General features: G+C 37.7%; 1 pseudogene; it reads right to left on the minus strand.

Annotated features, from left to right (window-relative positions):
* The window catches only part of LOC118829434, a 73,747-nt pseudogene extending 58,258 nt beyond the window's left edge, over positions 1-15,489 (minus strand).
* Between the last annotated feature and the right edge of the window lie 1,473 nt (positions 15,490-16,962).

Below are 16,962 nucleotides of genomic sequence, written 5' to 3' on the forward strand. Positions count from 1 at the left end.
TATTATTGTTTGCCATTCAGCTTTGAGAACTGCTTATAATATTGTGTAATCATTTACTCAGTAGGTAATTGCATTTATTGTTATATATTCATTTTCCTATAAAAGTTGGATATAAGACAGAGGTCATATTTCAGAACTGAAGAGAAAGTTTTTTTGTTGTTGTTGTTTTTATCCCCTACAGAAATGTGGACTACTGGCGAAAATTTTACAAGAATTTTGGAAGTGTTTCTGTTGTCTTGCAATATTCTTTTAATTATAAAATGATCATATTTCACACAAACATGAAAACAGAATTTTATGACTTCGAAATTACAAATTAATTCCAATGGGCTCTTAACTCATTTTTAAGATATTAAAATGACAAAGAATGAGGAGACAGAGCCAAGATGGCAGAGTGAAAGCAGGGACCCTCTGGAGCTCTCTCAGAAATTCTTCCAGATACCTCTAAAAAAGTGAATCTGAACAAATATAAGAGTGGCAGAATCTACTAGGAGACAGAGTGTGGCAGTTTTCCAACCCAGGAGAGTTTGGAAGGTTGACATGAAGGATCTGTTGGACTGGGCAAGAAGAGTGCAGAGCTTGCAGGTCTACATCTCACCAAAGCAGAGCAGGAGCAGGTCCTGCCAGAATGAATCACCAATGGCAGTGGCAATTCCAAAACCTCTCAGCATAGGAGGGAAGTCTGTCATACCTGGGTAAGAGAGAAGCACAGGGCCTGAGGCAGCAGCAGCAGCAGCTACTCTTTGGGCTATAAGCCCACAGATTAAATGTTTGAAAGTCACCTACCTGTATATCCAGGAGCTGAGATGGCAGAGTAAACCATAAGTGCTCTCATCCCGTCCCTGTTGACTTTGAAAAACCCAGAGAATATTGCCCCAGGAAAAATCCTGGAATAGTGGAGCCAGCAGTAGTAATACAGCAGTCTTTTAGCTTGGGAACCAAGGAAGATCGATGGGAAGGGTCCCTGTTGCTGTGGCTAAAGGGTACCAGTGCAGGACAGCAGGTGTTCCAGCAAGCCCCACCTCAGCAGACCAGTAGGAGATCCTGAACGTCAGGGTGGTGGAGCCAGCAAGCGCCAACACCATGACCCCAGGCATGCCTTTGCACAACCAGGGGAATTGGTAGACACCAGCACAGATAATGGCAGAGATTTCCCCTGCTGTAGTGCAGCCCTAGGAGAAGAGGAGACTTTGAGCAACCAGACCACCCCTCCCTCACACTTCATACTGTGAGCTTCAGTGTAACCCCGGAAAAATTCAGAAAGATATAACCTGGTCTCAGAAAGACACACAACAGTCAGCTCCAGTTCAGCATGATATGAGCAGAAGCATTATATAGATTCTAGCTGACAGAACCAGAGGCCACAGCACACAAAGCCAGGAACCAGGCCCCTAGCTCCCAGCACAAGAAGCTTGGGACAAAACCCCCTGTGCCCCACAACCATAAATCCACTTTAAAAGCCAGGGAAAAGGAAATCACAATGAAGAAGCAAACAAGAAAAGCAAAGACCATAGAATCTTACTATGGGGAAAGATCAAAATACAAATTGAGAAGAGGAGAGCATTGACAGTATACCCACATCTGAAACCTCAGAATGGAATATGAAATGGTTTCAAGCCCAAAAAGCATTGTTACAAAAGCCCAAGGAGGATTTTAAAAGGAAAATTAGAGAGGTAAAACAAAAACAATGACCAATTCTTAGAAATACAAAGGACAAAACAGAAAAACAAAATCGCTGATGTGAACAAATCTTTAAAAATTGAAATTGGCCAAATGGAAAAGGAGATACAGGAACTAACTGAAGAAAACAATTCATCAAATATAAGAGCTGGGCAACTAGAGGCTAATCAACGACTCTCTGAGGAATCAAGAATCAGTCAAACAAAATCTAAAGAATGAAAAATAGAAGAAAATATATAATATCTCACTGGAAAAAACTGACTTGGAAAATATATCCAGGAGAGATAATTTAAAAATTATTGCACTGCCTGAAAGCCATGATCAAAACAAGAGCCTAGATATCATCTTTCAAGAAATTATCAAGGAGAACTGGCCTGATATTCTAGAGCCACAGGGCAAAATAGAAATTGAAAGAATCCACCGATCACCTCCTCAAATAGATCCCCCCAAAAAATCTCCTAGGAATATTGTCACCAAATTCCAGAGCTCCCAGATCAAGGAGAAAATATTGCAAGCAGCCAGAAAGAAACAATTTGAGTTCTGTGGAAACACAATCAGAATAATCCAAGATCTAGCAGCTTCTACATTAAGAGATTGAGGGGCTCGGAATATGATATTCCGGAGGTAAATGGAGCTAGGATTAAAACCAAGAATCACCTACCCAGCAAAACTGAGTATCATGCTCCAAGGCAAAATATGAATTTTCAATAAAATAGAGGACTTACAAGCTTTCTCAGTGAAAAGACCGGAGCTGAATAGAAAATTTGACTTTCAAACAAAAGAATCAAGAAAGCATGAAAAGGTAATCAAGAAAACAAACAAGGAAATGAAATTGCAAGGGATTTACTAAAGTTGAACTGTTGTTTACATTCCTACTTGGAAAGATGATGTGAATGATTCATGAGACCTCAGTATTAGGGTAGCTGAAGGGAATATGCATATATGTATGTATATATGTGTATATATATATATATCTATATATGTATATATGGTTATGTATATATATGTATATGTGAGTGTGTATGTATGTATATATGCATGTATATATATGTGTCTATATATATATATATATATATATAGAGAGAGAGAGAGAGAGAGAGAGAGAGAGAAAGGGAGAGAGAGGGTGAGACAGAGAGAGAGAGAGAGAGAGAGAGAGAGAGAGAGAGAGAGAGAGAGAGAGAGAGGGCACAGGGTGAGTTGAAGATGAAGGGAAGATATCTCAAAGAAATAAAATCAAATTAACGGATGACAGAGGAATATATTGAGAGCAGGAGATAGGGAGAGATAGAATGGGGTAAATTATCTCACATAAAAGTGGCAAGAAAAAGCAGTTCTGTAGGAAGGGAACAGAAGGCAGGTGAGGGGGAATGAGTGAATCTTGCTCCCATCAGATTTGACCTGAGGAGGGAATACCATACATACTCAATTGGGTATCTTACTCCACAGGAAAGAAGGATGAAGAAGATTATAAAAGGGGCAATGATAGAAGGGAGGGCAGATGCAGGTGGAGGTAATAAAAACCAAACACTTTCGAAAAGGCACAGGGTCAAGGAAGAAAATTCAATAAAGGGGGATAGGTTAGGAAGGAGCAAAATGTAGTTAGTCTTTCACAACATGAGTATTATGGAAGGGTTACACATAATGATATGCATGTGGCCTATGTTGAATTGCTTGACTTCTTAAGGAGGGTGGGTGGGAAGGGAAGAGGAGAGAAAATTTGGAACTCAAAGTTTTAAAAACAGATGTTCAAAAACAAAAAAAAAATATTTGCAAGAAACTAGAAAATAAGATACACAGGCAATGGGGCATATAAATTTATCTTGCCCTTCAAGAAAGGAAGGGAAAAGGAGATGAGAGGGGAGTGGGGTGACAGAAAGGATGGCTGACTGGGGAAGAGGGCAACCAGAAGATACGCCATCTTGGAGTTGGGGGGAGGATAGAAATGGGGAGAAAATTTGTAATTCAAACTTTTGTGAAAATCAATGCTGAAAACTAAATGTATTAAATAAGAAAAACTATCAGCATAATTTATCATATAAAAAAAACTAACAGAAGCCATCTGATTATCTCAATAGAGACAGAAAAAGCTCTTGAGAAAATACAACACCCATTCCTAATGAAAACACTGGAGAGTATAGGAATAAATACAGCCTTCCTTTGAATTATAAGTAGCATCTACCTAAAACCATCAGCAAGCATTATAGGTGATGGGGATAAGCTAGATGCATTTCCAGTAAGATCAGGGGTGAAACAGGATGTCCATTATCACCACTGTTATTCAATATGGTACTAGAAATGTTAGCTTTAGTAAGAAGAGAAGAAAAAGAAATTGAAGGAATTAGAATAGGCAAAGAAAAAACTAAGTTATCACTTTTTGCATGCAATATGATGATTTGCTTAGAGAATCCTAGAGAATAAAGTAAAAAACTACTTGAAATAATAAACAACTTTAGCAGAGTTGAAGGATATAAAAAACCCACATAAAACACCTGCCTTTCTTTATATTACTAAAAAAGCCCAACAGCAAGACACAGAAGGAGAATATCCATTTAAAGTTAGTGTAGGAGTCTACCTGCCTAAGCAAGCCCAGGGACTACAAGAACACAATCACAAAATACTTTTCATATGAATAAAGTCATATCTAAATAATTGGAAAAGGAACAGTTGCTTGTGGGTAGACCTGGCTAATATAATAAAAATGACAATTTTTGCCTAAATTAATTTACTTCTTCAGTGCCATACCAATCAAACTACCAAAAATTATTTTATATAGCTAGAAGAAAAGAATATCAGAATTTGTCTGGAAGAACAAAACATCCAGAATATCAAGGAAAGTAATGAAAAGAAATGCTAGGAAAAGTGGTATAGCCATACCATATCTTAAATTGTATTGTAAAGCAGCTATCATCAAATCCACTTGATACTGGCTGAGAAAGAGTGGTGGATCAGTGGTCTAGGTTATGTACACAAGACACAGGAATCAATGATTATAGCAATCTACTGTTTGATAAAGCCAAAGACCCCAGCTTCTGCCGTAGAAACTCACTGTTTGACAAAGCCTTCTGGGAAAACTGGAAAAAAAATGACAGAAACTGGGCGTACATCAACTTCTGACACCAGGTACCAGAATGAAGTCCAAATGGGTCCATGATCTACATATAAAGACTGATACCATAAACAAATTAAGGGATCAAGGAATAGTTTATCTATCAGATTTATGGGGAATGGAGGAATTTATGAACAAATAGAATACATAAAACATTATGAAATCTAACATGGATAATTTTGATTACATTAAACTGAAAAGTTATGCACAAACAAAGCCAATGCAACTAAGATTAGGAGGGAAGCAGAAAACTGGGAAATATTTTTTGACAGCCAGTATCTCTGATAAAGGCCTCATTTCTAAACTATATGAAGAACTGAGTCAAAGTTACAACAATATAAGCCATTCCTCGACGGATAAATCGCCAAAGGACATGGACAGGCCTTTTTCAGAGGAAGAAATTAGAGCCATATGAAAAGAAAATGCTCAAAATCACTATTGATTAGAGAGATGCAAAGCAAAACAACTCAAAAGTACCACATCACACCTACCGGATTGCCTAATATGATTGAAAAGGAAAGTTATAAATGCTGGAGAAGATGTGGGAAAGTTGGAACACTAATTCATTGTTGGTCAAGTCATGAGCTCATCCAACCATTCTGGAGAGCAATTTGGAACTTTGCCAAAAGGGCTATAAAAGTATGCATACCCCTACACCTAGCAATAAGCGCTTCTAGGACTATATCCCAAAGCGATCATAAAAGTGAGAAAAGGTCCCATATGTACAAAAATATTCATAGCAGCTCTTTTTCATGGTGAAGAACTGGAAATTGAGGGGATGCACATCAGTTGGGGAATGGCTGAACAAGTTGTGGTATATGAATTTAATGGAACCCTATTGTGCTATAAGAAATGATGAGCAGGCAGACTTTGGGAAAACTAGAAATTACTTATATGAACTGATGCTGAGTGAAATGAGTAGAATTAGGAAAATATTCTACACAGTAATAGCCACCCTGTGTGAGGACTGATTTTGATAGACTTAGCCCTTCTCATCAATTCCACGACTCAAAACTTTTCCAAAGGAGTCATGTTGGAAAATGGCATCCATATCCAGAGTAAGAACTGTGGAGTCGGAATGCAGAGTGAAACAGACTCTTTTCTCTTTTGTTTTTTTTTTTTTTTCTCATGACTTCTCCTATGCATTATAACTCTTCTATGCAACATGAATAATGTGAAAATCTGTTTAATAGGAATGTATGTGAAGAGCACAAAATGGATTGCATGCTGTCATGGGGAGGGAGTAGGAATGGAACGGGAGAAAATTTAAAACATATGGAAATAAATACTGAAAACTGAAAATAAATAAATTAAATATTAAGAAAAAAGATATTAAAATGAAAGTTAGCCTAGCAAAGTGGGGAGATATTTCACTCTTGAATCAGGAAAACCCAGTTTCAACTCCTTCCTCAGCTGCATAGTTACCTGGTATCCCTGAACAAGTTATTTAACTTTGTGCTGCAGCCATCTCTCTAATACTATCAAACTTTATCAATGTTCTCTGAATTGGTAGAAGTTATCCATCAGATATCTCTAGATAAATGAAATCTCTGATTTGGAAATCAAATCAACATCTGCACATTAATTTGATAGAATGACTCTGTAGCAGCACGAATATGGAAATTAAAAATGTTTTACACAGTAGCAGCAATAATTTATGATGAAGAATTGTCAATGACTTGATTATTCTCAGCAATACAATGAAACAATACAATTCCAAAAGCTGAAACATGCTATCCACCTCCAGAGACAGAATTGGTACTGCCTGACTACAATCTGAAGCATGCTATTCTTCTCTTTCCTTCTTTCTCTTTCTTTCTTAGTTTGTTCTTCCCTCCCTCCCTCCTTCCCTCCCTCCCTCTCTCCCTCCCTTCCTTCCTTCCTTCCTTCCTTCCTTCCTTCCTTCCTTCCTTCCTTCCTTCCTTCCTTCTTTCCTTCCTTCCTTCTTTCCTTTATCTTCCTTTCTCCTTTATTCTTTCTTTCTCTCTCTTTCTTTCTTTCATTCATTAATTCTTTCTTTCTCTCTTTCTTTTCTTGTACAAAAGGAATACAGTGGAAATGATTTGCATGAATGTTCATGGAAAACCTATTATCAGATTGATTACTGTTTCAGGAAGGGGAGAGGGGATGGAGGGAGAGATAGGTTTTGAAACTCATAACTTTAAAAAATGTTTAAAATTTTTTAAGAAGTAATTGGAGAAAAATAAAATATTATTTAAAATATTTCTGAAACAAATTACTAATAAACAAAAGGTTACTCATACAAAGAAATTCAACAACTGAATAAGAAAATACATAATTACTGGATGGAATTGAAAAATAGGTTTCCTTATTTAATAAGTATAGTAATTTCCTTTTGTACTTTGTTTCTACTTGGGTCTAGGATTCATTTTGAGTTATATTTTTTCATTGATTGCAGACGTTGAAAAGAAATATTGAAATAAACTGAAATTAGGACCATGCTGATGTATATAAAAATCATTTATAAATACATCAGGGCTTTTTAAAGTTGATATTGTTGTTGTTTTCATTATATGTGCTTAATCAAAAAATGTTCAGCAGCCTCTGCATTAAAAGTAGTTCTTCGTTTTATGAGCTATTATGCCTCCTTGATCTTGAACTTGAGCAGTTTACTTTTACATGGAAATCTGGCTGTGCATTTCAATGAATGAATTCTGGAGAGCTTTGTATTTCTGATCTATAATTTCTAAAATGCATTTAGTTTACACACAATTACACTCCAAATGTCATATGCAGTTAAGATTTTCCATTTTTATCTGGAGTTCTTAAAAATTTAATTCCCTGTCTAGAATTATTATAGAAATTCCATTACTTCCTTTGAGGACAACTACTACAGGATAGATCATTTTTCATAAACTTTCATGTCCTTCCAATTCATATTTGTTGTTTATTTTCCCCCTGTGTCTTAGTCTCTTCACAAAAGATTTTACTTTAATCCTTCGTTATAGCATGACATTAAATGTGGGTCCTTGAAGGCTATGGAAGCCAAGAACAACTTCTAAGAACCCTATGGAGTAGAATAGTTATTAACATGGCTCAGGAAAGAATTGACTCCATGTTGCGTGAAAAAAAAAAAAAAAAAACTTTTACAGTGGAGGGGAAGAGTGGGGAGGTGATAGGAAATAAGTGAACCTTTCATCAGAATTGACTTAAGGAGGGAATAGCATATGTAACAACAATGTGGCTTACCACTACTGTAGCTGTGTAAGACCGACAACAACAGCACACAGAAGGGCTGCCAACACAGATTCTTTGATTTGCTTTTCTAAGTAAAGCAACCTTAAGGGGTTAACAATCTCACTTTAATCAAACATACATATATCATTCAATTAGTGCAGGGGGAAAAGCCAGAACCCTGAACTTCAGAGAGAATACAAACAAAAATTTCAAATATACATTATGTAAACAGAGCAAATAACACAAACCAGTCTATCCATAACAGTACATAGTTACCAGACAAGCACCAACATCTGGGTTTTTCCAAAGCCTGGGGGAGGGAGGTTCTTAAGAACAGCTACCCAGAGTCTCCACACCAACATTCTTCCAATGAGTGAAAGCCCCATAATTAGTTTTCAAATGAAGTAATTAAAGCTACCTGTAGTCACATAAAAATATTCTAACTCACTATTGATTAGAGAATTGCAAGTTAAAACAATTGTGAGGTACTACCCCATACCTATTAGATTAGATAATAGGACAAAAAAGGTAAATAACAAATGTTGGAGAGGATGAGGGAAAAGTGAGACATTAATGTATTATTGTCAGAGCTGTGAATTGATTAAACAATTCTATAGGGCAATTTGGAACTATGACCACAGGGTATCTAAATACAGATTATGCAACTTTTGTTTTGTTTTCTTTATTTTATTTTTCTTAAGGATTTTTTTGTCTGTTTTCTTTCACAACAAGACAATTATGGTTATTTTTTGCATGAGTATACAAAATATAACATATATGGAATTGCTGACCTTCTCAATGGGTGGGGAAAGAGAAAATTTGGAAGGCAAATTTTTAAAAATATATGTCAAAAATTGTTTTTAAATGCAACTGGGGAAAAATTAAATAGTAAATAAATACAAAAAAGGTAAAACACAGAATTGAATTCATGTCTATTTTTGAAGGATCAGCAAGTCTAAGTCTGGATTCTTCACAAATTTAGCTTTAGGGTGAATTCATAGTTGACTAAAATTCTCAAAAAAATTCTGATAAACAGGTAATAATTTTCAAGGAAGAAGAAAGAGCTATCATCATGAAATAAAAACAAAGAAATCACAGATATGCGAATTCTTGGTGCATGAAGAGATTTAGATAAATAGAGCTATATGTCCTGACAAATATAGGGCAGGATTTCAGATGAGTGAAACCTGAATTTTTTTTTCTCTTTCTTATTGTGTGTAATTTATTTAATATTTTTAGTTTTCAGCATTGATTTTCACAAGAGTTTGGATTACAAATTTTCTCCCCATTTCTACCCTCCCCATCACTCCAAGATGGCATATATCCTTGTTGCCCCATTCCCCAGGCAGCCCTCCATTCTGTCACTCCACTCCCCTCCCATCCCCTTTTCCCTTACTATCTTGTAGGGCAAGATAAATTTCTATGCCCCATTGCCTGTATATCTTATTTCCGAACTGCATGAAAAAACTTTTCTTTCAACATCTGTTTTTAAAAATTTTAGTTCCAAATTGTCTCCCCTCTTCCCTCCCCACCCATCCTCCCTAAGAAGGCAAGCAATTCAACATAGACCACATGCAAATCATTATGTGAAACCCTTCCACAATACTCATGTTGTGAAAGACTAACTATATTTTGCTCCTTCCTATCCTGTCCCTCTTTATTCAATTTTCTACCTTGACCCTGTCCCTTTTTGAAAGTGTTTGTTTTTGATTACCTCCACCCCTATCTGCCCTCTCTTCTATCGTCTCCCCATTTTTATCTCCTTCCTCCTTCTTTCCAGTGGGGTAAGATACCCAATTGAGTGTGTATGGTATTTCCTCCTCAGGTCAAATCTGATGATGGCAAGATTCATTCATTCCCCCTCACCTGCTCCCTATTCCCTTCCTACAGAAATGCTTTTTCTTGCCACTTTTATGCAAGATAATTTACCCCTTTCTCTCTCTCCTATTCTCCCTCTCTCAATATATTCATCTCTCATCTCTTAATTTGGTTTAATTTTTCTTAGATATCATCCCTTCATATTCAACTCACCCTGTGCTCTCTCTCTCTCTCTCGCTCTGTGTGTGTGTATATATATATATATATATATATATATATATATATATATATATATATATATATATACATATGTGTATATATATATATATATATATATACATATATGTATGTATGTATGTATATTCCCTTCAGCAACGCTAACACTGAGGTCTCTCCATGTAGGAATGTAAACACAACAGTTCCACTTCAGTAATTTCTTGTTTACTTTTCCATGCCTCTCTTGATTCTTGTGTTTGAAAGCCAAATTTTTTTTTAATTTTTTAAAATTTATTTATTTAACATATTTAGTTTTCGGCATTGATTTTCACAAGAGTTTGAATTTCAAATTTTCTCCCCATTTCTACCCTCCTCCCATTCTAAGATGGCATATATTCTGGTTGCCCTGTTCCCCATTCAGCCCTCCCTTCTGTCACCCCACTCCCCTCCGATCCCCTTTTCCCTTCCTTTCTTGCAGGGCAAGATAAATTTCTATGCCCCATTGCCTGTGTATCTTATTTTCTAGTTGCATTCATTTTTTTTGTTTTTGAACATCCGTTTTTAAAACTTTGAGTTCCAAATTCTCTCTCCTCTTCCTTTACCACCCACCCTCCGTAAGAAGTCAAGAAATTCAGAATAGGACACGTGTGTATCATTAAGTATAACCCATCCACAATGCTCATGTTGTGAAAGACTAACTATATTTTGCTCTTTCCCAACCCATTCCCCTTTATTGAATTTTCTCCCTTGACCCTGTGCCCTTTCCAAAGTGTTTGTTTTTGATTACATCCACCCCATCTGCCCTCCTCTCCATCATCCCCCCTTTTTATTATCTTCTTCCTTCTTCTTTCCTGTGGGGTAACATACCTGACTGAGTATGTATGGTATTCCCCTTCAGGCCAAATTTGATGAGAGTAAGATTCAATCATTCCCCCCTCACCTGCCCTCTCCCCTCCTCCCACAGAACTGCTTCCTCTTGCCACCTTTATGCGTGATAATCTACCCCATTCTATCTCTCCCTATCTCCCTCTCTCAATATACTCCTCTCTCATCCCTTAATTTGATTTTATTTCTTTTAGATATCTTTCTTTCATCTTCAACTCACCCTGTGTCCGCTCTCTCTCTCTCTCTTCATATATATATATATATATATATATATATATATATATATATATATATATATACACACACACACACACATACATATATACATACATGCACATTCACATATATATATATATATATACATAAACATATATATATATATATATATATATATATATATATATATATGCATATTCCTTTCAGCTACTATGATATTGAGGTCTCATGAATCATACACATCATCTTTCCATGTAGGAATGTAAACAAAACAGTTCAACTTTAGTAAGTCCCTTATGATTTCTCTTTCTTGTTTACATTTTCATGCTTCTCTTGATTCTTGTGTTTGAAAGTCAAATTTTCTATTCAGCTCTGGTCTTTTCACTGAGAAAGCTTGAAAGTCCTCTATTTTATTGAAAATCCATATTTTGCCTTGGAGCATGATACTCACTTTTGTTGGGTAGGTGATTCTAGGTTTTAATCCTAGCTCCACTGACCTCCAGAATGTCGTATTCCAAGCCCTTCGTTCTCTTAATGTAGAAGCTGCCAGATCTTTGGTTATTCTGATTGGGTTTCCACAATACTCAAATTGTTTCTTTCTGGCTGCTTGCAGTATTTTCTCCTTGATCTGGGAGCTCTGGAATTGGGTGACAATATTCCTAGGAGATTTCTTTCTGAGATCTATTTGAAGAGGCCATCGGTGGATTCTTTCAATTTCTATTTTGCCCTGTGGCTCTAGAATATCAGGCCAGTTCTCCTTGATAATTTCTTGAAAGTTAATGTCTATGCTCTTTTTTTGATCATGCCTTTCAGGTAGTCCAGTAATTTTTAAATTATCTCTCCTGGATCTATTTTCCAGGTCAGTGGTTTTTCCAAGGAGATATTTGACATTGTCTTCCATGTTTTCATTCCTTTGGTTCTGTTTTATAATATCTTGATTTCTCATAAAATCACTAGCTTCCACTTCCTCCAATCTAATTTTTAAGGTAGTATTTTCTTCAGTGGTTCGTTGGACCTCTTTCCCATTTGGCTAATTCTGCCTTTCAAGGCATCCTTCTCCTCATTGGCTTTTTGGAGCTCTTTTGCCATTTGATTTAGTCTATTTTTTAAGGTGTTGTTTTCTTCTGTGTATTTTTCAGTATTTTTTTTTGGGTCTCCTTTAGCAAGTCATTGACTTGTTTTTCATGGTTTTCTCGCGTCCTTCTCATTTCTCTTCCCAATTTTTCCTCTACTTCTCTAACTTGCTTTTCCAAATCTGTTTTGAGCTCTTCCATGGCCTGGGACCAGTTCATGTTTTTTCTTGGAGGCTTTTGGTGTACGCTCTTGCACTTTGTCGACTTCTTTAGGCTGTATGTTTTGGTCTTCTTTGTCACCAAAAAAAGAATCCAAAGTCTGAGAGTGAATCTAGGTGTGTTTTTGCTCCCTGGCCATATTCCCAACCAACTAACTTGATCCTTGTTTTTTTTCAGCAGGGTATGACTGCTTGTAGAATAAAGATTTCTACGTTCCATGTTTAGGGGTGATGCGCCAGCTCTGCCACACCAGCACTCCTCCTTCCCCCAGAATGCCCAACCCAGTCTGGGCTTAGATCTTCAGCAGGCTGTGCACTCCTGCTCTGATCCCCCACTTAATTCCTCCCACCAGGTGGGCCTGGGGCTGAAAGCAACAGTAGCTGTAGGTGCCCCACCTCTGCTGCCCCAGGGGCAGTTGCCAAACCATGAACTCCTTCCACTCCCACAGCGTTTCCCACTAACCTTCTCTGCTGTCTTTGGTGTTTGTGGGGTGAGAAGTCTGGTAACTGCCGCAGCTCACCGATTCAGGGCGCTAGGGCCCGCTCCATCTGGCTCCTGGTCTGGTTGGTCTGAGCAGCTCATGCTGGGCTCTGCTCTTCTCCGCTCCCAGCTCCCAGCTCCATGTGGGATAGAACTCACCCAGACACCATCCAGGCTGTCCTGGTCTGGAGCCCTGTTTCCCTCTGCTGTTTTGTGGGTTCTATTGTTCTAGAATTGGTTCAGAGCCATTTTTTATACGTTTTTGGAGGCACTCAGCAGGGAGCTCACTGCTTTCCAGCCGCCATCTTGGCTCCATCCCCGTAAGCCAAATTTTCTCTTCAGCTCCGGTCTTTTCACTGAAAAAGCTTGAATGCCCTCTATTTTGTTTAAAATTCATATTTTGCCTTGGAGCATGATACTCAGTTTTGCTGGATAGGTAATTTTTGGTATTAATCCTAGCTCCATTGACCTCAGGAATATCATAATCCAAACCCTTTGGTTCCTTAATGTAGATGCTGTGAGATCTTGTATTATTCTGATTTTGTTTCCACAATACTCAAATTGTTTCTTTCTGACTGATTGCAGTATTTTCTCCTTGATCTAGGAGCCCTGCCATTTGGCAACAATATTCCTAGGAGTTTTCTTTTTGGGATCGTTTTGAGGAGGTGATCTGTCGATTCTTTCAATTTCTATTTTACCCTCTGGCTCTAGAATATCAGGGCAGTTCTCCTTGATAATTTCTTGAAAGATGATATCTAAGCTCTTTTTTTTTGATCGTGGCTTTCAGGTACTCCAATAATTTTTAAATTATTCCTCCTGGATCTATTTTCCAGGTCAGTGGTTTTTCCAAGGAGATATTTCACATTGTCTTCCATTTTTTCATTCCTTTGGTTCTGTTTTATAATATCTTGATTTCTCATAAAGTCACTTGCTTCCACTTGCTCCAATCTAATTTTTGAGGTGTTATTTTCTTCAGTGGTCTTTTGGACCTGCTTTTCCATCTGGCTAATTTTGCCTTTCAAGGCAAACTTCTCCCCATTGGCTTTTTGGAGCTCCTTTGCCATTTGAGTTAGTCTGTTTTTAAGACATTATTTTCTTCAGTATTTTTTTGGTCTCCTTTAGCAAATCATTGACTTACTTTTCATGGTTTTCTTGCATCACTCTCATTTCTCTTCCCATTTTTTTCCTCTACTTCTCTAACTTGCTTTTCCAAATCCTTTTTGAGCTCTTCCTTGGCCTGAGACCAGTTCATGTTTTTCTTGGAGTGTTTTGACATAGGCTCTTTGACTGTGTTTATTTCTGGCTGTATGTTTTGGTCTTCTTTGTCACCAAAGAAGATTCCAAAGTCTAAGTCTGAATCTGAGTCTGTTTTCACTGCCTGGCCATGTTCCCAGCCAACTACTTGACCCGTGAGTTTTTGGTCGGTGTATGAATGCTTGTAGGGTAGAGAGTACTTTGTCCCAAGCTTGAGGGGATGTGCTGTTGTTTTCAAAGCTATTTCTATACAGCTAACTCTGCCACACCAGCACTTCTCCTCCCCAAGAACTGCCAACCTGGACCTGACTCAGATCTTAAGCAAGCTCTGCAGTCCCACTAAGATCTGCCACTTAATTACTCCCACCATGTGGGCCTGGGCCTGGAAGCAACTGCAGCTCTTGCTCTGTAAGCAGGCTCAGAGCTGCATCACCTCTGCTGCCTCCCTGGTGGTGTCCAAACTGCAAACTCCTTTCACTCTGTCCCAGAAGCTTTTGCCACTAACATTCTCTATTGTCTTTAGTGCTTATGGGTTGAGGAGTCTGGTAATGGCCACAGCTCATTGATTTGGGGCATTGGGGCCTATTCCACCAGACTCCAGTCTGTTTGGTCCAGGCCCGGCTCACACTGGGTTCTGCTCCACTCTGCTCCCAGTTCTTTGCTATAGACCTTGCCCCACGACCATCCAGGCTGTTCTGGGCTATAGCCCTGCTTCCCTCTGCTATTTTGTGGGTTCTGCAGTCTTAGAATTTGTTTAGATCCATTTTTATAGGTTTTTGGAGGGACCTGGTGGGGGTGAAGGGGGGGAAGTCACACAAGTCCCGGCTTTCAAGCTACCATCTTGGCTCTGCACCCCAAGACCTGAATTCAAATCTTTCCTCAGACACTTGCTAGCTCTGTGAATCTGTATGTTAAAACCTTTGTCTTCCTCGGTTTCCTCATCTGTAAAATTAGATAATAAAATATCTCCCATGCAGCGTTGTTGTGAGAATTAAAAAAGAAAATATTGGTAAATTATTTTGCAAGTCTGAAAGCTCTATCTGAACACTACATTAGTGTTATCATTATTATACAAATAGATGCATATATGTACACACACACACACACACACACACACATATATATATATATTCATGTGTAAATGTGTATTGTGCATCTTCCCTGATATTAATAAGTTTTTCATTCAAATAAATTGAAGTGTTATAAAAATAACAAATGAGTTCAAATATATCAGTATGCCTAACTCTTTACCTCTTTTTCTGTCTCTGTCTCTCCATCTCTTTCTCTGTCCATCTCTGCTTTATCACTGTTTCTATCTTTCTCTTTATCTTTGTCTACACTCATGTCTCTTTATCTCTCTTTTGATCTCTAACACACACACATTTATTTGATATATAAAGTCCTTTGGAATCTAGTGTCAATAATCCTTCGCAAGTTTATTGGGCATTACTCTTCTTCATGTGAGCTACACTGCAGTCAAAGAGCCTGCTTGCTGTTCCTGGTCCTGAAGTTTGACCTCCAATGCCTTTACATATCTTTTCCTCTTTCCTGTTCCCATGGCTGAAATGCACCCTTTACTTAACTCTTCCTTGAAGACTCACTATCTTCAAATCCCAACACTTGTTATATCCTAGATGATCACAGATTGCTAAATCCCCCCCCATACCCAGAAAGGAATTATTTTGTTGATGTTGAGTATCTGATGCTCAGTATCTCATTCATGTGGCCATCCCTCCTCTCCCAACAGAAAATAAGCTTCCTGAGGATAGGATTCGTTTTTATGTCCCTGTCACTTAGTACAATGCCCATAGCTTAGCAGTTGCTTAATGAATATTAGTTGGATGGAATTGCATTGCACTGGATTGAAGTAAACTAGTTATTTCCAAGGGGAGCTAGGTAACACAGTGAATGAATAGGTGACCAGGCCTGGAGTCAGAAAGAGCTGAGTTCAAATCAAACCCTAGACACCTCCTAGCTGTTTGGCAATGGGCAAATCACTTCACCTCAACTGTTTGCTTCAGTTTCCTCATGTATAAAATGAGCTGGAGAAGGAAATGACAAATCATTCCAATATCTTTACAAAGAAAGCCTCAACTGGGATCACAAAGAGTCAGAAAACTGAAAGGACTAATGGCAACAAATTTATTTCCAACCAACATATTGTTCTAACATCTGGTGGATATTTATTTCTTTTCACCACATTATTTTCCTGAAATGTAGTATTGGCAGCATCCAATTATAAAAATAATTAAAATTAATCTCACTTTGAAAAATTGGACAGTTTTTTTATCACCTCTTAACCTAATTGGGAAGGCTACAAGTGTTATTTATATCATGAATTTGCCATTTTGATTAGAAAATTAACAGAAGATAGTAATGTTTTGCTGCATTGAAAGTGTAAGTTATTTTATGCAGTTATTGGAATATGCAGAATAAAGACAGCTCCAGAATGAATATTCTGGTAGGAGGGGCAATGAAGCAGTGAACCAATTGAGACTTCAGTTGGATTTTTTTAGGGAAACAATTCTGGAAAGACCATTGAGAGCCTAGTTTGATGATCTGTGAAGTATTCATAACTAAATTCTCCCTATCTCTTGAGGAAGGGATATGAAGTAACTCCTTATCTTTCTAAATGAGTTTCAAACTTTATGAGTTTCCAGTCACCTCCAAGGGGTTTGAGGAGAGACATGAATCCAACAGACACTGAGATAGTTTCTGCACTGAATCCTGGCTGCAGACTTAGCACTTCAGAATGTGCTCTATGAAGCCTCCAAGGTCCTATGGAGAGTATTGAAGCTATATATTAATTTGTGTTAT

Source organism: Trichosurus vulpecula, chromosome 8, assembly GCF_011100635.1.
Source record: "Trichosurus vulpecula isolate mTriVul1 chromosome 8, mTriVul1.pri, whole genome shotgun sequence".
NCBI lineage: Eukaryota > Metazoa > Chordata > Mammalia > Diprotodontia > Phalangeridae > Trichosurus > Trichosurus vulpecula.